This window comes from Phyllostomus hastatus, unplaced genomic scaffold (genome assembly GCF_019186645.2).
Source record: "Phyllostomus hastatus isolate PE091 unplaced genomic scaffold, TTU_PhHast_1.1 phas_contig_1106, whole genome shotgun sequence".
NCBI classification, from domain to species: domain Eukaryota; kingdom Metazoa; phylum Chordata; class Mammalia; order Chiroptera; family Phyllostomidae; genus Phyllostomus; species Phyllostomus hastatus.
Genome location: NW_025333522.1, coordinates 296,346 through 322,502, shown reverse-complemented (window position 1 = coordinate 322,502; position 26,157 = coordinate 296,346). Strand labels below are relative to the sequence as shown.

Genomic DNA, 26,157 nt, shown 5'->3' with positions numbered 1-26,157 from the left:
GCAGTATTATTTCTTTTCTAAATTTTTTATTGTTGTTAAATTACAGTTTCCCCTATTTTCCCCATTACTCTCCCCTGCCCTACCCATGCCCCACCTTCCACTTTCTTTCTTTCTTTTTTTAACATTTTTAAATTGTTGTTCAAGTACTATTTTCTGCCTTTTCCTCCCACCTTTCCGTACCATCTCAGCCTTCCCCACCTCCTTCCCATTTCCACCTCTCCTTGTTATTGTCCATGTGTCCTTTATAATTGTTCCTGTAAACCCTTTACCCATTTCCCCCATTATCCCCTCGCCTCTCCCCTCTAGTCACTGTCAGCCTGTTCTCAATTTCAATGTCTTCAGTTATATTTTGTTTGCTTGTTCATTTTGTTGATTAGGTTCCAGTTAAAGGTGAGATTATATGGCATTTGTCTTTTGCCACCTTAAAATAAACCAGTATTGTTGATATTGAGATGTCCATAGGATATTTTGAGTGGAAAACCAGATTATAGGAAAGTGTATATGCTATATATTACAATATATGCAAAATTATACAAATTTCACTCTGTGTCCATGGTTATTAAAATGTTCACAGAATTTAATCTAAGGGGTGGGATTTTTGTGTTTTTTAATTTCCTTTTTATGTTTTCCTACAATTTGATATTTTTTCAATGAATAAACATGTGTTAAGAAACAATAAATATTTTTAAAAATTCCATCAAAACCTGATTTTCTTCCTCCTATTCAGAATTCTTCAGGGTCTCATTGTACAATGGTTCTCAACTGAGACAATCCAAATGTTGTAAGGACACCTGGAAAAGTCTGGGTAAGTATTTGGTTGCTATGACTGCATGGAGTGTTGCTAGCACCTAGTGGGTAGAGGCCAGGGACCCAGCTAAGAATCCTCTTTTGCAGAGAACTGTCCACCATAAGAAAGAATTCTTGGTCTCAAATGTCAACAGTGCTTCAGTTGAAAAATCTATCATAACTGGTCTGATAAGGTTGATTTTTTTTCCCTACTATGTGATGGTGAGAAAAGTGCCTGCAACTTCCCTACAGCTTCAGAGGGAATTCAGATGACTGATTAAACCAGAGCCTCAGAAATAACATGGGAGACGGTAAGAAGGAGAGCTATAGTAAGAATGGAAAGCAGGGGAAGAGCAAGGAAGAATTGTTTAGAGGGTCTGTGATGCTATTACCAAGACCAGGATTTGGTTGTAAGGCTACCATTCTGTATTTGTAAATCCTACAATAAGATTCCTAACTTCCAATATTGTTGTTAGTCCAGAGACCCAGAATAACTGGGTGCTGAAGCAAGAAAGGACTCAGATAAACTGCACAGATCTAACATATCAGATAGAAGTGGAGGGAATCTGCAACTGCACCTATGGTTACTTCCACATTACAGAAGATGATAAAACTGTTCTTATAGCAATAATAATTCCAGTCTGGAGCACATGGAACTGAGGAAGGGCTCTTTCTGTTCTCATTAACTACTACCTCCATGTCAATTCATCCTAAAAAATCAATTTGGGAGACCTGGCCTCTGTGTTACCCTTCCCTTCCAACCCCCATACCAAAGGCCACATAGAAAACAAAGATCTATTATTGCTGTGTTCATCAGTTTCACCTCTCTATTTTACCCTCTAGATTTCTGTTTTCTAATTTTCACTCACTAATGAGTTGCCCATCTGGCAACTCTGTTTCATGCTCCTCCTTGCTGCCCTCTACTGGGCTGTGGGAGGCTTGTTACTTTCCTGTGCTGGTCACTTCTGGAAGGCCTGCATTCTCTCACTCTTTGAAAGGAAGCTGCTCTATTCCAATCAATGTAGAAACATTATCCAGCCCTTTTTTCTTTTTTTGCACTGTCTCTTTATTCTCTAAAATCCCATCATTCAAATCCTTTTAGATGTAGCTATCTTTATCAAGATCACGTTCTATTAATCATCTTTATGTCTCCCTGTGGGTAACGGACTCTTGGTTGTCCCGCTGTCCCTCTTGTTAGGGTAATTGCAGCCTCCTGGTTTCTGGTGGTTAAGTGCTTGCATATAATTTCCATTACTTTAGAGCTCCATCATCTCCATAGGTGTTAATGAGCAGAGAGCCACCACTGAACTTCTTAGTGAGGCTGGTGCTCCTGTCATTGGCACATTCCTAATGCCTTGGTGAATGATGTGTCCTTTGGGCTTTCCCATGAAGTATAATCCTCTTGTAAGTCTTCTGCTTTACATAATATAACCCTTCCAGCATTACCAACTCCTGTTCACCTTTTATTTTTCCAAAACTCAAGTATTTCCATTCAACTCAGTGTGGGCTTTTGATTTCTCTAAGCTTGTAAGAGCCTTCCCTACTGCTGTGAGTTTGTCCAGTCCCCTCAGATCCTTGACTATGCATTAAATCTCATGTCCTTAGAGTATCCCCAAGTCAATGAGTTCTTGCCATATTCAGCCTTTTGTTCTAGCTTTCTTGATCAGTCTTAAAATCCAATCCTGGGAGTTACTGTATTGCCACTTGCTGACACATAGTAACTAGTTCTTGTGGCTATTTGGGAGTATAATTTCTTTTCACTCCTACCAGGTCCAGCAGGTCAGCAGCTGGGTTCTGCTGGGATTTAACTCTAATTGTAAACCTACAGCTAAGAGAGGTAATAACATAGCTCCCAAGGGAGGCCTTTGTCATCTTGAGAGAAGAGGCTTCTGCAGTGTCATCCTTGGCATGAGAAGTGCCAGCTTTCATTGTGGAGGGGAGGGCTTACTGTATAAGCTCTGAGGTTTTGGTGGTGAGGGGACTGCAGAGCGAAATTCCATGGGGGTATTCACTGACATGGCTATTCCTTGTTCCAGGCAGGAGCTAATGGAAGCTGACAAGAAAGCAAATTGAATTACTACAGAGCTTGTGAGAGAAAGAATGAAGTTCAGGGAAGTGCTCGGGCAGGTTAATTCATAAAAGATTCATAAAAAAGAATCATGAAATTTTGTAACAGAAAAGCTCAAACAGTATATTTTAATTGGCAATCTTTAAATCTGCTTCTTCCTAATTCTACAAATCTTTTCCTTTTTAGAAAAGTTCTGCTTCTGCAATGGCAGTGTGAAGAGCGTCATGAATCGATTCCTCAGCAAAATAGCATTTTTTCCTTTATGCCCCTTGCTTTAGGGGACATATCAGTGAAGATATTGCTGCATGGAATGTCTGAGATTTTCATGCTGATGTTTTCCTATAGAACTTTTATGGTGTCATGACTTATATTTAAGTCTTTCATCCACCTTGAATTTATTTTGGTGTATGGTGTAAGGTGGTGATCCAGCTTAATTTTTTTTTGCATGTAGCTATCCAGATCTCCCAATACCATTTGTTGAAGGGGCTGTTTTTACTCCATTTTATGCTTCTGACCCCTTTGTCAAATATTAATTGACTATAGAGACTTGGGTTTATTCCTGGGCTCTTCGTTCTGTTCCATTGGTCTATGTGTCTGTCCTTATGCCAGTTCCAGGCTGTTTTGATTACCATGGCCTTGTAATACAGTTTGATATCAGGTATTGCGATTACACTTACTTTGTTCTTCTTTCTCAAAATTGCTACAGCTATTTGGGGTCATTTATAGTTTCATATAAATTTCTGAAATGTTTGTTCTATGACTCTGAAATATGTCACTGGTACTCTAATAAGGATTGCATTGAATCTATAAATTGTTTTGGGGAGTAGGGACATTATGATGATGTTAATTCTTCCAATCCATGAACATGGTATATGTTTCCATTTGTTTGTGTCTTCCTTAATTTTTTTCTTCAGTCTTGTATAGTTTTCTGAGTATAGGTCTTTTATATCTTTGATTAAGTTTATTCCTAGATACTTTATTTATCTTATTGCTATATCAAATGGGATTTTTTCCTGATTTCTGTTCCTGATATTTCATTGTTGGTATACAAAAATACCTTTGATTTCTGGATATTGACTTTGTATCCTGCTGTTCTGCCAAATTCACCTATTAGGTTGAGTGGGTTTTTGGTGGAGTCTATAGGATTTTCTATGTACACTATCATGTCATCTGCAAACAACGACAATTTTGCTTCCTCCTTTCTAATTTGGATGCCTTTTATTTCCTTTTTTTGTGTGTGTGTGATTGCTGTGGCTAGGACTTCCAATACTATGTTGAATAGGAGTGGTGAAAGTGGACATCCTTATCTTGTTCCTGATCTTAGCGGGAAAGGTCTAAGTTTTTGCTCATTGAGTATGATGATGGCTGTAATTCTCTTGCATATGGCCTTTATTATGTTGAGGAATGCTCCCCTGTTCCCACTTTGCTGAGTGTTTTTATCATAAATGGGTGCTGTACCTTATCAAAGGCTTTTTCCGCATTTATTGCTATGATTAGGTGATTTTTGTGTTTTCTTTTGTTTATGTGATGTATTATATTTATTAATTTGTGAATATTGAACCATCCTTGTATCCCTGGAATGAATCCCACTTGATCACAGTGTATGATCTTTTTAACATATTGCTAGACGCTATCAATGTTTTGTTGAGAATTTTAAGCATCTATGTTCATCAGTGATATTGACCTGAAGTTTTCTCTCTTTGTTATGTCTTTGTCTGGTTTTGGGATTTGGATGATGCTGGCTTCATAAAAAGAATTTGGGAGTCTTCCATCTTCTTGGATTTTTTTGGAATAATTTGTGAAAAATGGGGGTTAGCTCATCCTTAAATGCTTTGTAAAATTATCCTGTGAAACTGTCTGGTCCAGGGCTTTTGTGTTTTGGGAGCTTCTTGATTACTGCTTCAATTTTATCAGCTGTTATGGATCTGTTCAGATATTCTGCTTCTTCATTCAGTTTTGGAAGATTATATTTTCTAGAAACTTGTTCATTTCACCTAGGTTTTCAAATTTTTTGACATATAGTTCTTCATAGTAATTTCTTACAATCCTTTGTATTTCTATGGTATCAGTTGTAATCTTTCCTCTGAGACTACATCTTGTTTTGGTTTTGGTTTTGGTTTTGGTTTTTTGATTCAGCTCACTTGAAGGGCAGAGAGATTTCATGATAGTAAAGGCAGGACAAGAAGTCTAGATGTTACTGACCTCACCCAATGCCAGTAGCACTTGCTTAGAGTTTCTTCCCAGGGATTAAGGAAGATCATAATAGCAGAGAGTCCTGGAGATCTACCCAAAAGGAACTGACTTTATTTGGAATAGTGTGTAGGAAGCTTCAAGCCTAACTATGATCTTCAAAAAAATGGAAATTTGAGTGGCAGCCTATTAAGAGGAGACTGAATACTCATAGCAGAAAAATAATGACTTGAAAGCAATAGATATCCCTTTAACTCTGATGAGTTTGACATTTGAAGAAGAATGTGGGTGAAACCCACATGTGGGTTCTTCAAAACAATGGAAATTTGAGTGGCAGCCTATTAAGAGGAGACGGAATACTCATAGCAGAAAAATAATAACTTGAAAGCAATAGATATCCCTTTAACTCTGATGAGTTTGACATTTGAAGAAGAATGTGGGTGAAACCCACATTCTCCTATATTAGGAGTCAGCAGTGTGTAGATGATATTTAATGCTATAGACACTGTTGATACATTGAAGAGTGCAGATATAAAGACACACCATAGATTGATCCTTTGGGGTATGCTAGCTTTGAGAGTTCTAACAGAAGAGGAAGAACCAGTGTAGCAGAGTGGTATAGGAGGAGAAACAAAATTATAATGTTATCAAATCCAAGTGAAGAGAGTGCTTCAGGGAGGAGGGAGTGGTAAAATGATGCTGGTAGGGCAAGTAAAATGTTCAAGAATGAAAAACTGGATTTAGTAAAGTAGAGCCATTGGTGAGCTTTACATAGTTAATCTCATGTGCATTACATGTTTGATATGTAAAAACCACCTTAAATTTTTTAATTTGCTTCCATCATGATTTCCATAAACTTGTCCTGTCAACTGTACTTAATAGCATTTATTTATCACCTATACTGGGGTACATAACATTCTATCTGCTGAGCATATGGGATGAACAGAACATGGACCCTCTTCTTCAGGAGCTTACAGTTGAGAATGGGGTGCAGGCATAGCTACATTTTAGTATATTAACAATGATAATAACAATAACATTGTTAATCACTATAATTTCTTCTATTAACAAGACTTTTTCTGCCCTTGCTGCAGCTGTTACTGCTATTGGCTATTACTACCACTGTAAATGGAACACATACTCTGTGCCAGGCATATGTATTATCTGAAGTAATTTTCACCTTTATGAGATGACACAATTTTATAGAGAAAAATAAATGTAGGAGAGATTGTTTGTGTAACTAACTCATCCAAAATTGTACAGGTAGTAAATGGTGGAGTCTCTACGCAAAACCAGGCAGCCTAAATTTTGAGTTTGTGCTCCTCAAACCACTGCAAGCTGATATTCCTTATCTCTCAAAACTGGACTTATATCTACTAATTTATTCCCCAACTCTAAATCACTTCCCCCTTCTCTCTTCCCCTTTTACATTTTACCGCAATATCTTTTCTAATGAATTACTTGTATGTGAATCTATATCTTAGGCCTGCTCCTAAAAAATCTAAAACATATTATCTTCCATATTGCTAAAGAATTGTGACAAGATTTTTCTGTCTTTGATTGGTTGAGTAGTGTTTGAAATAGCTGTAACTACTGATAAAATATCAAAGAACATCAAACCTTGTGGTGTATTTTGAACTATTGTTACCCAACTATCGGGGGTTAAGTTTCCCGCTGTCACAAATAGGCAAATTCCAGAGGCAGATGTTTGTGAGAAAGGAAAGTGGTCTTTATTCATATGCTGCATAATCTGGAAGAATGGCAGACTCCTGTCTCAAAAGCCCATCCCTCCAGAAACCCAGAGGAAAACCCAGTCACCTTCTTCCAGACTTAAACCAAAGGTGGTGTTCAGACTTCTTTCTCCCATTTAAAATACCATCCCTTGGGACCTATAAGCAGCCACTGAGTGATCATCCAAGCAGCTCAGCTTTCCCCCCAGCCACTTTTAGGCCTTAGGTTCTCTCCTCCAAAACCAAGTATGGTCCCAACCAATCCCTTCTTTTCCCTAGGCTAGAGTATCAGATTTCTACAGTACTTCACCTCCCCTGCTGCCATCTGACCTCTATGCTGCATGTGCCTGCCTTCTTCTGGTCCCACCCCCAATCAGGTATTGTAAGGAGGTAGAAGGACTTTTACCCCTATCCAATTATTTTACTACCCTTGCTTGTGCTAAGTGTAATGTTTACCCCTGTCACAATCTTAGCCAGGGACAGGTGATCTGCCACCAGGCTATCAGCTGATATGACATTTATTGAGAACTTAAAATGTTATCAACAGTGATTTCCCAAGGACTCCTTCTTGGATATTCCTGCAAGTGAAGCCCAGATGAGACTATCTCAGGCTATCAATGTGGTTACTCAAAAGTAAAGGAGTTAGAAACATGGGAGAAATAATATGCCACTATATTAATTTAGACTTGGAGAATACTTATTCAGTATATGGCACTTTTCTAACTGCTCCTATATAGCAATTCATTTATATTTCCCAACAACACCATAAGAAAGGCACTATGATACCAATAAGGTACTTGAGCACAGAGAGAATAAGTTACATATCTGAGGTCTCACAGGCTGTACTACTGTAAAGATAAAAGTATTAGTAATTATCATAACAATATCAATGATAATACACAAACATTTTCTTTCAGGGCTTTGTTCACTCAAGCACTACCATAAAGGCCTGTATGGCTTTTGCAGACCTAAGTGAAGGGTTAGAATGATTAAAGAGAACTATAATTTTGAGGGAATGGAAAAATTCATAATTTTTGTATATATTTCCCCATAGCCCAAATGAGGACCTGCCAATACCTGAGGGAGTCAGTTTGTAGTCACACCTGGTGGTAGTCAGCTAAGGCCACAGTAACAAAACCATTGACTGGGTGTCTTAGATCAAGAAATTTGTCCCTCATAGTTCTGGAACATTTGACATCAAGATTCTGGCTGATTTGGTTACTGGTGAAGGTTCTCTACTTGGCCACCATATTGCTCTTTGCCACCTTCTTACCTGTGTTAGTGCAGTTGAAGGGATAGGGATCTGTTTGGTGTCTCTTCTCATAAGGGCATTGATTCCATCATGAGGACAAGACCCTTTGAACTCATTTCAACCTAATTATTTCCCAAGGCCCCCTTCTCCAAATCACATTGGGAGTTAGGATTTCAACAGTGAATTTAGAAAGACATACATATTTTGTCCCTAACACACCCCATTTCTAGACTCTCTCATATTTATAACTTCTCTCTTAGACAGAGAACTCCTTCAAAATTTCTCAGTGAAAATTTTCATTTTTATTTAAGGAACTCACATTTATATGGTTTGATATTGTCTCAGAAATCATCACCCTCCTAGCCTTAATCTTAAAGGCTCCTTCTTCCCCACTGCACTTAGGATCTCTTGCTTAACTTACTCTGGAAATCCCCTAAGTCTTCTGATGTGGTGACCCCCCAACTCCAATTTCTATGTTCTTCACTTTCAAGGACTCTTGGGAGACCCATTCGATTGACCATGTGAACCTTACTCTACTAACTTTACAGCTCTGGTTCCTCTAATCCTGTGATCTACACCTGTGTCCTGGGTCTCCCACTCTTGATGATCACATAATTCTTATCTCTATCAACTCCATTCTTCCTACCCACTGGCCCTGAGGGATCCTCTCTCAGAAACCCCAATCCAACAACACTGTAATTCCCATAATCCTGATCTCACCTTGTCAGCAGCTTTACTTTCTCCACTACTATAACAGAAAGCTCCATTCCTATGCAGTCATCTTTTCTCTATCCCAATATATTTCTTGCCAGTTTTGGGGGTCTGTTGAGCACAGTCTGTGAATCTCATTTAATAATCACACTGTTTAAATGCCTGAGAAATTTATCAAAGATATTTTTATACACAACAATTTTGGGTTGAAAAATCAAAGTTAATCTATGAGTTATGATATACAATACTTCTTAAAGGCTATTATGGATTTATTAAACAAATTTGAAAAGGCATCTGGCAAATGTTAACTAAACATTACACTTTTCAAGGATGCAGTAATGTTATGCTGGGGTTCTGTTTCTGCCACCATTTGAACTTTATATTCAGAGGACGTTCCTGATGCAGGCACTGGCCCACAGTGTCTGTGTCATTATGGATAAAATGAGGAATTCACACAGACTCCCGAGTCCAGTGGAGGAAAAGGGACAGCATGGCTTTTCTCTCAAGAGGAGCAAAAGCCACGGCCTCTGCCATGACAGGCCTTTATTTCTATCTCCCGGCACATTACATGATGGACCTCATTTTACTATCCACTGAGTTTGCTGTAGGTGGTTACCTTATACAGAAAACAAAGGAGAGAATGCTGCTAATCACATCACAGAAGAGGGATATTTGCAAATAAAAAGGCAAAAGTGCCTGAACCAGTTACACTGGCCCTTGGAATGTTTAGCATGAATTTTAGGAAGTTATTTTGCAGTAAATGTTTGCCACTGGGGGCTGGGCCCACGCTGCGCAGGATGGTCTATTACACCTTCCAACTCTTACTGAGACTATTTTCCAGAGAACAAGGGGAAACGCTACTGTTCATGAAAACTTGTTCTCATTATAATTTTTCTCTCTCAGGATTTCTTCTGGAAACATGGGTCACTGGACTTCAAACTGAGGGTACAAAAATAGCTAGATTGGCACCTCTATCTTCTAGCTCTGAAGATCCAAATTTTTTGACTTCTGTTCTTTGGACTGTTTTCACTGGCTAGGGAGGAGTACAGTATGTGCCTGTAAATGAAAGCCAGTGGATGGTCTGATATGCAGAAATTTTCTTCATTGTATCAGGATTTCTTTAGATTATTGGCTTTGCATAATCATTGCAAATGCAATGCAGCATAAATCATTGTTTCAGGAAATGTAGGTTTGCAGAATAACTATTCATTTCTCCTCTCAGATTCCTGGTCAACTTTAGGGAGTTTTTAATTTTTATTCTGATCATGACCATATGGCACAAAAAGTGTGAAAATCCTAAGGGCACCTGTTCTGGAATTAAGCATTTCCTTACATTTTAATGCATAGAAATAATTTCTTATTGAAATATCAGAACCTAAATAGTATATGCTCTTTCATACTTTATACTTGAAGGAATAGTTTTTTAAAATCATTAATGGTATAACCTAACCAGACCTTTTCCACAGCCTATACTAGAAAGGCTCTTTTCATCTGCTAATATATCTTGTTCAAAAAGCCATCCTTCTTAGATTTGTGCAAAGGACCAGGCTATGAATACCTAAACTCTCGTGACTCACTTAAAAAAAATTATACACATAGAACTGTGAAAATACCAGGGAAAAAGAAGGTGATGGTTAAATGAGAAAAAACAATTATTTAATTTCTATTTTTCATATTTGCTTCATAATGTTTTCTGAATGGACACAGGCTATATTCTTATCAAGTCTCTTGTGTTATTCTTTTCTAGAAGAGAATGTCTAAATATCACTATGCTAGGGAATCATGGACTTTCCATGAATATTTTTTCATTGAAAGTTTAGTAACTTTCCCTCACAATTTCTGAGGATAAATAAAAACACTGAAAAAGGGCAATTTGTAGCTTCTAGCCTACAACTATATATTGATTGGTTTGAAATGTCTATACAGTTAATCCATAGAAATTTGTAATGTCTGAAGTGTGATTTTGATTTCCCTCTATTAGAATGACTTTCTCAGAAATTTATATATTTTATATGTTTTAAAATAAAACAATATTCTGAATATTAGTTTAAAATATGAATAAGGAATGGGTTAAATTTGATTTTTACTACACTGTTGATATATTTTAGTAATTTGTTTTTAAGCTAGAAGAAAATGAGACAAAGAAAAAGTCCTTTCAACAGAAAATCTTCAACTCTTGAAATGTTGATTGATTTATAGTTAGCTGTTTCTTTTGAAGAATGTAAATAATGAAGGTTGTCAGGGCTAGAAAAAGGTATTTTAGGATTGTTTGCATTTGGTGACTCTTGATCAGATTCTGGTACTCTTTTGTGGTCATTGAGTATTATTACTTTTTCAAGTCATCAAGCAGATCCTGCTTTGTGATTTTTGTCCAGTCATCAGGGATTTCACCTCTGCCTATAAATTTTTTCTGATATTTTCCTTCTAGGTTTGATCTGAAGTGACAGACAATACCATTTCCGGTATGGCTGGGCAGATGTTTCTGGGGTGATACTCCATGTGGCATATTCCCCTACTGCCTCTCAATACTTCTTAAACAGCAATTTACAATCATCATTCAAAACAAATATAGGATCACTTGCTATTGAACTAGCACACTAGTCAAAGTAAAAGTGATCTGTATGAACCCATCTGTATCCATAGACAGCTGAAAGATGATGGAAAGGAACATTGTACTCTGTCATGTGAAGGGATTGTGTTTGTGCAAATTGCTATACAGAAGAGACACTGTTTCCAGCAGCCACAGAAATGTTGAGATTATTTTCTGGATTTCAGGAAACATTTCTTTTACAGGCTTAGTCAAACTTAGTCACACTCCTTTTCTATTTTGTTCATTGCAGGATCCAAAGCTTCACTAACGGCTTCTTTGAGAAACTCAGTGACTTTTATCTCCTGGTGTTCAAGGAGTCTTTTCATGGAAAGATCAAGTTACTCCGCAGGTGATCACAGAACAAATCCAACCATCCAGACACAGTGCTGTTTTTATCTTAGCTGTTGCTATGGATGGTATTCTTGATGCCATCTAAATTTATTTTTTCTAAGTTTTAAAAAGTTTTTATTTTTTTACTTCTTTGGTCTAAACAATAACTTTTAATAGGATTTTGAATGCAATTCCTTAAAAAATGATTCTGAATTATGAATGTACTCCCAGTAATCATCAAATTTTTCTTTTTCTGCCAGAGAGATAAGAACATGTTTCTTCAGGTTAGTCATGTCTCCAGTGAATGCTGGGCAAGTAGCTTACATGTCCCCAGCAATTTTAAGGACCATTTTTTCCCAAATGGTGGTAGAGAAAGCAGGAGTGAGTTTGTTCCACAGAAAATCAACAAATGTGACTGAGCTTGCTCCTTGACAAGAGACCTTAAAACTCATGAAGAAATCACCTTTCTTGTTTTCCAGATAGCTTACAGGATTATTTGCTCTTTTAAATGCCTTACACATTAAACTTTTCTGATGCTCTGTGGAATAAGCATATAGATAAGTCAATTTTATTTACTTGTAAATGTGTGTCTTTCCCCAATACATGCAGATTTAACCACCTATTCTATTCTCAGGATTTCATGGAAATAATTTGGATTATAATCATGCTGTTGCCTCTGAATGTTGTCAAGAGTTTCATCAAATCTTGAAACAATGTGGTCAGTAGTTGCTTTTATTGACTCCTCATTGTATACTTCTATTGGCGTTCAAATTACGTAATATATTTTGGTTATATATGTTCCTCATATGTCTTTTCTTTATATGTTCATTATAATTTATTTGAAATATTTTTCCATTATTCTTCTTCAGTATGTTCACCATGTCTGTCTCTTTTATAAAATAATCAAAAAGGATGCCTTCAGAATCCACATCAATGTTAGGCTCTGTGACTGGAGGGAGTGTTGAGGACACAGAATAGATGCATTTTTCTCAAACTTGATTGAATTTCACAAATAGCTCTTCCTCATCCATTTCTTTGTCCTTTACACTTAAAGCCAATTTTTGCTTCTTTCTAATAATTTCTTTTCATAACTGATTTTTTGTTATCTAGTGTTTCTTGATTCTTTTTATAGCTAATATGTCCCTCAACTTACTTTTTGATGTCTAAAATAAGTGCCTCATTATGGTTCATTTTCAAAATTTTCTTTCCACTGAATCAGTATTTCATTCTCTGGATCTTCATTAAAATATTTTTCAAGTTCTTGCTTGATGGCTTCATACTTTTCTGAAAATACTGCCTAACATGTGCTTGTTGTGAGTGTCTGGATTTTTCCGTCCTTTCTTTTCCTTTTTTTTAAAGGAGGGAGAGAAGTACCAATGTGTGTTTGCCTCTCATGAGCCCCCAAATAGCGACCTGGCCAGAAACCGAGGCTTGTGCCCCGACTGGGAATTGAACTAGTAACCCTCTGGTTCACAGATCTGCACTCAATCCACTGAGCCACACCAATCAGGGCTGAATTTTCCATTCTTAATCTGGTTAATCAGTTGGTTCTGCAAGTCTAGCATATGGCTCCTGAGATTCCAAGTCCAGAATTATACATGGTTTGTAATTTGCTCATTGCCATGTTCCCTCTGGTGTTCCTAAATTTTAAAACAATCTCATTGGCTGGGGATCTTCACAAATCTTGAACTCAGAATTTTACATCTGATATCTTCATAATGCCTCCCCTAGAGTCCTTTTTGACAGTCATAAGAATTCTACTTTTCAATTCCTGGACATTGTGGCTGTAATGAGGATTGGGAAGGAACATTGGGGGGTTGCCATCCCAGAGGTGAGAAAAATAGTGGATGTGAGTATTGGCATCAAACTTAATGACATCACTGAAGTGATTTATACCTGAACCCTGCTCTTATTCTGCAGCTGTTGCTGATATTTCACCTAGTTTCTGCTCTAATCTCCTTTGTCCTTCCATACCATGGTCTTCAGCTGTGACTTCCCCCACATTCTGGTGGATAAAGAGGCAACTAGGTGAGATTTTTATTTGTTTCATCTGCATAAAACTTGGACAACTATTTGTAGAATATCTTGCATTTCTGATGGATTTTCTCCAAAAATATTGATCAGAGTGAAGTTTCCAAGTCCAATGATAAAAGCTGCCAACTCATTGTCACGATTCTTGGATTTGTTGCTGAGTTCTGGGGCCCAAAGTCCTTCTGTGTCCACAACAAGCACAAAGTCAAAGCCCATTTCCTCTGTGAAAGTCTCCTCAACTTTCAGAAGCTGCATGTAGGCCCCTTGGGTACACCTCCCAGCACTGACAGTGAACTGCAGCCCAAAAAGTGCATTCAGCAGGGTGGACTTCCCTGAACTCTGTAGGCCAAGGATGGAAAGAACAAATAGCCAATTGTTTCCAAGGTTCCCAAATACCTTGTCAAAAGGAGCTGCTGCCCACCTTAGAGGCACATAGGAAGCATCCCCATCCATCAGCTCAATGGGAACACCAGATATCAGCAGATCTGCAGCAATCTGGGGAAGGGAGAGGAAAGTTTATCTTTTGTGGCAGAAACTTCTTCTAGAGAAACTTCTAGAGATTCATAAATTTGGCCAAATTTTCTGAGAAGTTGCTCAATTCCCAGAGTAAAGTCATTAATCTCTTTGGAGTTCACTTCTATTTCTTTTTGCCAACCTAGTAGGTTGTTGCTGTTTGGTGCCTTTTGCTTTTCTGTTTGTATTAGTGACCACAAAGCATTTTTCTTCTCATTCACCTTTTCCAAGTGTCCTGCAGTCAGGTTGTTTAAAAACACACTCAGCCATTGTAAAAAGTAGAGTGTGGTTTGAGCTCCTGAATAATTTTGGACAATTTCAAGAACAGCTTGCATTAAGCCACTGAGAGGAAAGGCACTAGTCAATTGTTGATGCCGTACTCTTTGTTTTTCTGTCTCACCTCCTTCTTGTGTTGTTCAATACTTTGAACCCCCTTTTCTCTCAGGTGATAGAGTTCTTTGTCCTTTTTATACCAGAGATGCCACATATGTCCCTGAAATAGTAGAAAGTTTTCCTTCACCTGAGATATCTTTTTCACTTTCAATTAGGCCATTAGGACTTCCGCCTTTTCTTTGGTTTCCTCCCATTCTTTCTTGTCTTATCAATAAGGAATCCTTGCTTGTGAGCATATGGGGTACAGTCCTCTAAGCTGAGAGCAGTGCCTGAGAGTTCTAGCACATGTCTGTTTGCAGTAATGAGCTCCTCTGTTAAATCTGCCTCTTTTGAGGACTCCTGGCCAATATTGAGGCATAGGTAGATGTGCTTTGATTCCTTGTACAACCAAAAGGACAACAACCAATATAAAAACCAAAACCAACCAGAACTTTGAGAAAATTGAACTATATCAAAGTCTGAAAACCAAGAAGTTAAAGCAGAAACATTCATCTGGACTGGTGGAAGGAGAAGAGACATGCAGCTAGGGCAGAGAGGACATGCGGCAAAGCAACAAACCAAGCCAGACAAGGTGGTAACTGGTTGACCTGGCAGTTCCATATTCACCTGGGGATAAGTCAGGAGAAACAACTGGAGAGTGAGACAGACAACACAAACCAGGGTTCCAGTGTGGGAAACTGAAGCCTCAAAACCTCTGGCTTGAAAACATGAGGGGGTTATGGCTTCTGGGAGAAACTCCTAGCCTCATAGGAGAGTTCATTGGAGGGACCCATGGGGTTGTAGAACATACACTAGCCCACACACTCAGGAATTGGGAACAGAAAGGCCCAATTTGCTTGTGGCTAGAGGGGATTGTGGCTGAAAGCTGGGTGAGAGCTGAGCAAGCTGCATTGACCCCTCTCTTACATAGAGTGCCACAACAAAGCAAATTGTTTGCCTTGTCCTGGTGAATACCTAAGGCTCTGCCTCTCTACAATGTAACAGGTGTGCCAACACAAAAAAATGTGGTCCTAATGAAACAACAGATCAATATTTTAGGAAAAGAACTAAGCAATGAGGAGATATCCAACCTATCAGATGCAGAGTTCTAAACACTGGTAAGCAGAGTGCTCACAGAAATGGTTGAGCATGGTTGCAAAATAGAAGTAAAGGCTATGAAAAGTGAAATTAAAAAAATATACAGGGAACCAACAGTGAAGGGAAGGAACCTGGGACTCAAATCAACAATTTGAAGCAGAAGGAAGAAATAAACATTTAACTAGAACAGAATGAAGAAACAAGAATGCAAAAAAAAAAAATGAGGAGAGGCTTAGGAACCTTTGGAACAACTTTAAATGTTTCAACATCTGAATCATAGGGATGCCAGAAGGAGAAAAGGGAGACCAAGAAATTGAAAACTTATTTGAAAAAATAATGAAAGAGAACTTCCCCAATCTGGCAAAGGAAATAGACTTCCAGACAGTCCAGGAAGCTCAGAGAATCCCATAGAAGTTGGACCCAAGGAAGCACACACCAAGACACATAATAATTACATTAGCCAAGATTAAAGATAAGGAGAGAATCTTAAAAGCAGCAAGAGAAAAGGAGACAGTCAGCTACAAAGGATTTCCCATTAGACTACCAGCTGATTTCTCAAAAAAAAAAAAAAAAACCATTCTGGGAAGAAGGGGCTGGAAAGAAGTATCTGAAGTCATGAAAAGCAACAACCTGCATCCATGATTACTCTATCCAACAAAGCTATCATTTAGAATGTAAAGGCAGAGAAAGATCTCCTACATAAGGTAAAGTTAAAGGAGTTCGTCATTATCAAGCCTTTATTATGTGAAATGTTAAAGGGACTTATCTATCTAAGAAGATAAATATTAACAGTAAAATGACAACAAACTCACAACTAACAACAACCAAACCTAAAAAATACAAAAACAAAAACAAACTAAGCAAACAATTAGAACAAGAACAGATTCAGATTCACAGAAATAGAGATCACATAGAGTGTTATCAAAAGGGGAGGGGAAGGAGGGAGAATTGGGGGAAAGGTACAGAGAATAAGAAGCATAAATGATAGGTACAAAAATAGACAGGGGGAGGTTAAGAATAGTATGGGAAGTTAAGAAGCCAAAGAACTTATATATATGACCTATGAACATGAACATGAACCCTGGTGGGGAGTAGGGTATAGGGTAGAGGGGAATGTAGGGGAGAAACAAATGAGACAACTGTAATAGCATAATCTCTAAAATACATTTTGAAAAAGAGAACTGATTTGAAGAGAGAATGACCAAAAACTCCCCTTATCTGATAAGGAAAAAAAAAAACACAAGTCCAGCAAATGTGGAGAGTCCCAAACAAGACAGACCTAAGAAGGCCTACACAAAGATACACCATAATTAAAATATCAAAGCTTAAAGACAAGAGGATCTTAAATGCCACAATAGAAATGTGGTTAGTTACTTACAAGGGAGCTCTAAAGATTGTCATCTGATTTCTCAACATAAATATTTCATGCCACAGGGGACTGGCAGGAAATATTCAAGGTGAGGAAAAGCAAGGACCTACAACTACAGCTACTTTGCTCAGCAAGACTATCATTTAAAATTTAAGGAGAAATAAAAAGCTTCCTACACACACAAAAAAAGCTAAAGGTGTTTGAAAACACCAAACCAGTACTGCAATAAATGTGAAAGGGCTTACTTTAAGAAGAAGAAAAAAAGAAAAGAAAAACATAGGAAAAGAGTTAAAAATAAATTGGCAATAAATATGTATATTTCAATAAACCACTTTAAATGTAAGTGGCTTAAGTGCTTCAATCAAAAGACACAGGGTAACTGAATGGATAAGAAAATAAGACCCATACATATTCTGTCTCAAAGAGATACACCTCAGATCAATGGAAACACACATACTAAAAATAAATGGATAGAAAAGAGTATTTGATGCAAATGAAATGGAGAAAGAAAAGCTAGGGTGGCAGCTTTTACAACCCACTAAAATAGGCTTCAAAATCAAGGTGATAGTAAGAGACAAAAAAGGACACTACATAATGATAAAGGGAACAATCCAACAAGAGGATATAACTGTAACAAACATTGATGCACCCCATATGGGTGCACTTGAATATGTAAAGCAAATCTTGATGGACATAAAGGGAGAGATCAACATAAATACAGTCATATCAGGGGATTTTAACACCCTCTTAACTTCAATAGATAGGTCTTTCAGATGGATAATCAACAAGGAAGCAGAGGCCCTAAATGACATACTAGATCAAATGGATTTAATTGATATCTACAGAGCATTTCATCTCAAAGCAGCAGAATACACATTTTTCAAGTGCACATGGAATGTCTTCTAGGATAGACCACATGTTAGGACACAAACAAGTCTCACTAAATTAAAAAAGACTGAAATCATATCAAGCAACCTCTGTGACCACAGTGCTATAAAATTAGAAATCAATCACAAGAAGAAAACTGAAAAATACACTAAGACATGGAAACTAAATAACATTTTAAACAATGAATGGGTCAACAGCAAGATCAAGGAAGAAATAAAAAGATACCTTGAAACAAATGAAAATGAGGACACAACAATCCAAAATCTGTGGGACACAAGGAAAGCAGTCCTAAGAGGGAAATTCATAGGATTACATGCCTATCTCAAAAAGCAAGAAAAAGCTCAAATAATCAGTCTAACTTTACACTTAAAGGAACTTGAAAAAGAACAACAAACAAGACCAAAGTGAGTAGAAGGAAAGAAATAATAAAGATCAGAGCAGAAATAAATGAAGTAGAGTAAAAAAGGATACAAAAGATCAATGAATCCATGAACTGGTTCTTTGAAAAGGCAAACAAGATTGACAAACATTTAACTGACTCATCAAGAAAAAAGAGAAAGAACCCAAATAAATAAATCAGAAACTAAAGAGGAGAAATGACAACTGACACCAAAGAAATACAATGGATTTAAGAAAATATTATGAACAACTATATGCCAACAAACTGGACAACTTGGGCGAAATGGGTAGATTCTTAGAAACACACACTCTTCCGAAACTAAATCAGGAAGAATCAGATAATCTGAATAGACAAATTATACCTAGGGGATTTGAAGCAGTAATTTAAAAACTCCAAACAAACAACAGCCTTGGAATGGATAGCTTCACAGGTGAATTTTACTAAACATTCTGAGAAGAAATAACACCTCTCCTTCTTAAACTATTTCAAAAAAAAATGAGGAGGAGGAAAGACTCCCAAAATCATTTTATGAGTACAGCATTATCCTAATTGCAAAACCAGATAAAGACACTACAAAAAAAAAGAAAATGATGGGCCAATATGCCTGCCAAAATAGATGTTAAAATCCTCAACAAAATATTAATAAACCAAATACATCAAAAAGATTATACACCATAATCAAGTAGGGTTTAATTCAGAAATGCAAAGTTTTTACAACAGTCACAAATCAATGTGTGATACACCACATAAATAAAATGAAGGATAAAAACCATAAGATAATATCAATGGACACAGGAAAAGGAGTTGATAAAACTCAGCACCCAATTATGATAAGCATTCTCAGAAAAGTGAGAATAGAGAGAACATACCTAAAACATAATAAAGTCCTTATATAACAAATACACTGTCAGCATTATAATCAATGGGCAAAAATTACAAGAATTTCCCTTAAGATCAGGAACAAGATGGGGATGTTGGCTTTCACATCTTTATTCAACATAGTCCTGGAAGTCCTAGCCACAGCAACCAGACAAGAAGAAGAAATAAAAGGCATCCAAGTTGGAAATGGAGGAGTAAAACTGTCTTTATTTGTAGATGACATGATACCATACATGGAGAACCCTAAAGGTTCCACCAAGAAACTACTAGAACTGATAAATAGATTCAGCAAAGTAGCAGGATACAAAATTAGTATCTAGAAGTCAGTTGCAATTTTATATGTTAATAATGAACTAACACAAAGGGAAATTAAGAAAACAATTCCATTCACAATTTTTTCAAAAAGAATAAAATACCTAGGAATAAATCTAACCAAGGAGGTAAAGGACCTGTACTCAGAAAATTATAAGAAAGAAATTGAAGAAGATATAAATAACTGGAAGCACATACCATGTTCATGGATAGGAAGAAATAATATCATTAACATGTCCATGCTACACAAAGCAATGTTTAGATTCAGTGCAATTCCTATCAAGATACCAATGATATATTTCACAGAACTAGAACAATTATTTCAAAAATTTATATGGAACTACAAAAGGCCCCACATGACAATAGCAATCCTGAGAAAGAAGAACAAAGTTGGAGGAATCATGCTAATATCAAACAATATTATAAGGCCATCGTCATCAAAACAGCTTCATTCTGACATAAAAATAGATACATTGACCAGAACAGAATAGAAACTCCAGAAATAAACCCACACTTTTATAGTCGATTAATATTTAGCAGAGGAAGCAAGTGCATACAAAAGGGTAAAGATAGTGTTTATTCAATAAATGATGTTAGAAAAATTGGGGAGATATATGCAGAAAAATAAACTAGACCACCTTTATTCTCCACACACAAGAATAAATTCAAAATGGATTAGAGACTTAAATGTTAGACCCAAAACCATAAAAATTCTAGAAAAAAAAGTCAGCAAAATCTTGGACATTGCTCATAGCAATATTTTACCTTCTATATTTCCTCAGGTAAGGGATACAAAAGAGAAAATAAACAAATTGACCTATATCAGACTAAAACTTTTTTTCACAGCAAGGAAGATCATCAACAAAATGAAAAGACAAACCATGGAATAGGAGGACATATTCTCTCATCCATCTGACAAGGAGTTAATATCCAAAGTTTATAAAGAACTTATAAACTGAACACCAAAAAAATTCCAATTAAAAAATGGGCAAAAGACCTGAATAGAGACTTCACCAAAGAGAACATACAGATGGCCAATAGGCATGAAAAGATGGTGAACATCAGTAGTCATCAGAGAAATGCAAATAAAAACCTCAATGAGATATCACCTCACACCAGTCAGAATGGCTATGAATAATAAATCAGCAAACAATAAGTGCTAGTGAGGATGTGGAGAAAGGGGAATCCTTTTGCCATGTTGATGGGAATGCAGGTTGATTCAGCCAGTGTGAAAATCAGTATGGAAATAGCTCAAAAAATTAAAAATGGATCTGCCTTTTGACCCAGTGATCCCACTTCTGGAAATACATCCTAAGGAACCCAAAATACTAATTCAAAAGAACATAAACACTACTGTGTTCATTGCAGTGTTATTTATAATTGCCAAGATATAGAAACAGCCCAAATATCCATTAGTAGACAAGTAGATAAAATAACTATGGGACATTTACATAATGGAATACTACTTAGCTATAAAAAAAGAAGAAAATTTTGCTCTTTGTGACAGCATGGATGGACCTGGAGAACATTAAGCTAAATGAAATAAGCCATTGAGAAAAAGACAGATACCATATGGTCTCACTCAAATGTGGAATCTAAGATAAAACTGAACTAACAAGCAAGATAAAGACAGACTCATAGAGAACAGAATGACAGCTATGGGGGGTGTACAGTGGGTGGAGGGAGTGAGCAAAATGGGAAAGGACATGGACAACAGCATGGTGATTGTGGGGGGAGGGGATGTAAGGGAGATAAATGGTAATGGAAAAATACAATAAATAAAACAAAGTGAAAGGAAAAATGAAGTTTCCCAGAGATAAAAAAGCTAAAAGAATGTATCACCACCATACCAGTATTACAAGAAACATTAAAGGACCTTCTTTGGAAAGAAAAGATAAAAAATATGAATAAGAAATCACTGGAAGTAAAAAATGTTCACTGTTAAGAGCAAACAATAAAGGCTGTAGATCAACCAACTATAAAGGTAGTACAAATGTTTGAAAACAAAAATAGGAAGATCACATGTACTTACAACAATAAATTAAAGGATACATATAGAAAAAACAATGACAAAAACTTAAAAGTGGAGGGGATGAGTAAAAATTACAGTATTTTAGAATACATTCAAACTTAAGTAACCATAAATTTAAAATAGACTGCCATAAACATATACATGAAGCACTTGGCAAACACAAACCAAAGAACACAAACTGACATACAAGAGAAGAGAGCAGGAGAGTAAGGAAACATTGAAAAACTATAGAAACAATCAATACGATTAATAGAATGACAATAATTACATACCTATCAGTAATTTTTAAAATATAAATGTACTATATAATCCAATCAAAGTACATAAGGTGGTTAAATAAATAAAAATATCAGACCCATACATATGCTGCCTAAAGACACACTTCAGATTGAGAGACACACACAGACTGAAAGTAAATGCATGGAAAAATTTATTTCATGCAAATGGAAATGAAAAAAAAACTGGAATAGCAATACTTATATCAGACAAAATAGACCTTAAAATAAATGTAGTAACAAGAAGAACAATTTATAATGATAAAGAGATCAATACAACATGAGTATATAACTCATATAAACATTCACACACCCATCATAGGAACACCTAAATATATAAAGCAAAATGGACATGAAGTCAGAGATTGACAGTAAGACAATAGTAAGAGACTTTGACACTTCTGTGAAATCAACAAAAATTAGATCATCCAGATAGAAAGTCAACAAGGAGACAGTACCCCTAAATGACACATTACATGGATGGACTTATTGATATTTTTAGGACATTTCACCCTGAAGCATCACAATGTACATTCTTTTCAAGTGAACATGAAACATTTTCCAAGGTGGACCTTATTTTAGGCCATGAAACAAGTCTTAATACATTTATTGTTTATGTATTTATATTTTAAAGATTCTATTTATTTATTCTTAGAGAGAGGGAGAGAGAAGGAGAAAGGGAGAGAAGCATCAATGGGTAAGGGATGCATCAATCAGTTGCCTCTCACATGCTCCTTGACCAGGGACCTGCCCACAACACAGGCATGTGCCTTGACTGGGAATCAAACAAGAGACTTTTTTACTTTGTGGTATAATGCCCAAACAACTGAGCTGCATTGGTCAGGGCAAGTCTCAATAAATTTAAAAAGATTGAAATCACATCAAGCATTTTCTCTAACCAAAATGGTATAAAACTAGAATTTTACAAGAAGAAAACTAAAAAAACACACTAACACATGGAGACTAAATAACATGCTACTTAACAATGAATGGATAGGAAGAAATCAATAGATGCCTTGACACATGTAGGGGAGCTTTTTCCAGCAGAGCTCTCCTGGCTGCCATGGTTGAGAATAAGTCTACCAAGACATGATCTGCTTGGGGAGGAAAGGCTGACCAGTTTTCCAGAGAAGAAAGGTCTTGAGCCTCTCTATCAATGGACTTTTATTGAGTTTAGCTTGCATAGGAATGCATATCATAGAAAGGAGGTATGGTTTACAGATAACATTTCTGGGATCACAGGGGTCCTTTTGAGTCAGGGTCTCGAAGACAGAATGATGCCAATTGGCCATAAAACCTGGGGAAACAAACTGATTTTGTGCTTGGACCCCTAACATTTAAATTGAAGACATTCTTAGCAAAGCAGGTTTCACAAGACTTATATATTCTTTCTTGGGTCTGATTACCTGCCACTGGGAACCACTGGTTCCAGCACAGGGCTACACCCACCTTCAGCATTGTTTCAGGCCTGAATCAGGCAGGGGAAGCTAGGTAGTGAAGAAATTAGGAGACTTTTTACAGATAAAATGAGGACTCAGGCTATGAGGGGCGAGGGTCTTTTTGTCCCTCCTCCACAATCCCCTAACTCCTCTGATGGCTCCTTTGCGATGGTGCCTGTCTTAGGTTGTTCCTTTCTTGAGGAATCTTACTTGTCATTTATTATCCAACCATCCTCCAGGGGCCAAGCAGGGTGAAGTAAAGGGGGTAGAGGCTGTGGCCCTGCTGGGAGGATAAGTTTTGTCTCTTTAGTGGCTTATGGTCCCAAGGTCCTGAGTTGTGGGGGCTTTTCATCTGTTGGTGAGATTACAGCTCCTAAAACCAGGCAGGACAGTTCCCAACAACAACAAATGAAAATAAAAATACAACCAACAAAAATTCGTAGTACACAGCCAAAGTAGTTGTAAGAGGGGAAGTCTTAGCAATAAAAGACTACCTCAAGAAACAAGAAAAATCTCAAATAAACAATCTAATATTGTGCATTAAGAAACTAGGAATTACAGAAGAACAAGAAGAACAAAGAGTAAAGTGAGTAGCAGGAAGAAAATAATAAAGATCAGACCATAAATAAATAAAATAGTCTAATAAATAAGAAAAGATCAGTGAAGCCAAGACCTGGTTCTCTTAAAAGATAAACAAAATAAACAAAACTTTAGACAGGCTTATTTTAAAAAAGAAAGGAGCAATAAATAAAATAAAAAAATGAAAGTGGAGAAGTGACAATTGACACCAAAGCAATACGAACATAGAAAATACTACATTACATGCCAACAAATGGGACATCCTGTAAAAAATGAATAAATTCCTACAAACATGTAGTCTTCCAAGACTGTATCCAAAAGGAACATAAAATTTGAACAAACTAATTATGGCTAAGAAAATCAAGTCAGTAATAAAAAAAACTTCCAGCAAATGAAAGTTCTATAGCAGATGGCTTCATAAATGAATTTTACCAAACATTCAAAGAGAAATAAATACCTATCATTCTGGAAGTGTTCCTAAAATTGAAGAGGAGGGAAGGCTCCCATACTCATTTTCTAAGGCCAAGATTGTCTGAATACCATAATAAGACAAAGATTCTACAAAAAAGAGTAAGTTATAGGCCAGTATTCCTGATGAACATGGATGCAAAAATCCTCAACTACATATGAGCAAACTGAATTCACTAATACATTAAAAGACCATACACCACGATCAGTTGGGATTTATTCCTGGAATACAGGTTTGGTTCGATATTTGCAAATCAATTAACATGAAACAATGCATAAAGAAAGTGAAAATGAAAATTACATGTCATATAAATAGATTTAAAGAAAGTCTTTGACAAAATCCAACATCCATTCATGGTAAAACACTCTCACCAAAGTGAGATTAAAGGGAACATACCTCAAGATTATGAAGGCCATATGTTAAAAAATCCACAGCTAACATCATCCTTAATTGTAAAAATCTTTTCATTAAGATCATGAGCAAGACAAGAATGTTCATTTTCACCACTTTTACTCAATGTAGCATTGGAAATCCTAACCATAATAACCAGTCAAGTAAAAGAAATAAATGCATTTGAATGATAAAGGAGAAGTAAAATTGTCTTTATTTGCAAATGACATGATACTGTACAGGCATGGGAAAAAGTAGTTTTACAGTTGTGAGTACATGAAACAAACTGACATTCCTTTGAGTTAATAAAGTGATTGTAATAATCACAACCTGCAGGTCCTTCTATACATACCTTTGTTCAACCCTGTTTATAAAGAACCCTAAAAAATTCCACCAAAAACTATTAGGACTAATAAATGAATTCAGTAAGGTAGCATAATACACAATTAATTTTCAGAAATTGGTTGCATTTTATACACCAATAACTTATTCACAGAGAGAAAAATTAAGAAAACAATTCCATTTACAATTGCATAAAAAATAATAAAATACATAGGAATAAACTTTATCAAAGAGGTAAAAGTCTTGGACTCAGAAATCTTATTAACAATGAAGAAACTGAAGAAAGTACAAGTAAGTGGACACATATACTGTATTCATGGATAGAAAGAATTAACATCATTAAAATGTCTATACTACCCAAAGCAATCTTCAGATTTAAAGCTATCCACATCGAAATACCAATGTCATATTTCACAGAACTAGAACAAATAATCCTGAAATTTATATGAAAACACAAAAGACCCTGAATAGCCACAGCAATATTGACAAAGGAGAACACAGTTTGAGGTATCATGCTGCATAGTATCAAACCATACTATAAGGCTATGGTAATCAAAACAGCATGGTACTGGCATAAAAACACACATAGTTCAGTAGAACAGAATCGAGAGCCAAAAAATAAATCCACCCTTGTGTTTGACTAGTTTATGGCAAATTAAGTAAGAATATAGTGTAAAAACGGTGTCTTCGATAAATGGTGTTGAGAAAACTGAACAGATACATGTAAAAAAAAATGAAACTAGACTGCTTCCTTAGACCATGTATGAAAATAAACTTAAAAAAGGTTAAATGTATAAATACAAGACCTGAAAACATAACCCCCCCAAAATAAAACATAGGCAGTATGCTCTTTGAGTACTTTGTAGGGTAGATGTGCATTTTTTAAAGATTTTTTATTTATCAATTTTAGAGAGGGGAAGGGAGGGAGAACAAGAGGAAGAGAAACATCAATATGTGGTTGCCTCTCATGTGTCCCCAACCAGGGATCTGACATGCAACTCAGCCATGTGCCCAGACTGGGAATCAAACTGGCAATCCTTTGGTTCACAGGCTGACATTCAATCCATTGAGCCATACCAACTAGGACTGTAGGATATATAAGTGTATTGACA

The 26,157-nt window shown here is 36.5% G+C and overlaps 1 pseudogene; it reads right to left on the bottom strand.

Annotated features, from left to right (window-relative positions):
- Window positions 1–11,063: 11,063 nt before the first annotated feature.
- The window catches only part of LOC123816915, a 33,830-nt pseudogene continuing 18,736 nt past the window's right edge, over window positions 11,064–26,157 (bottom strand).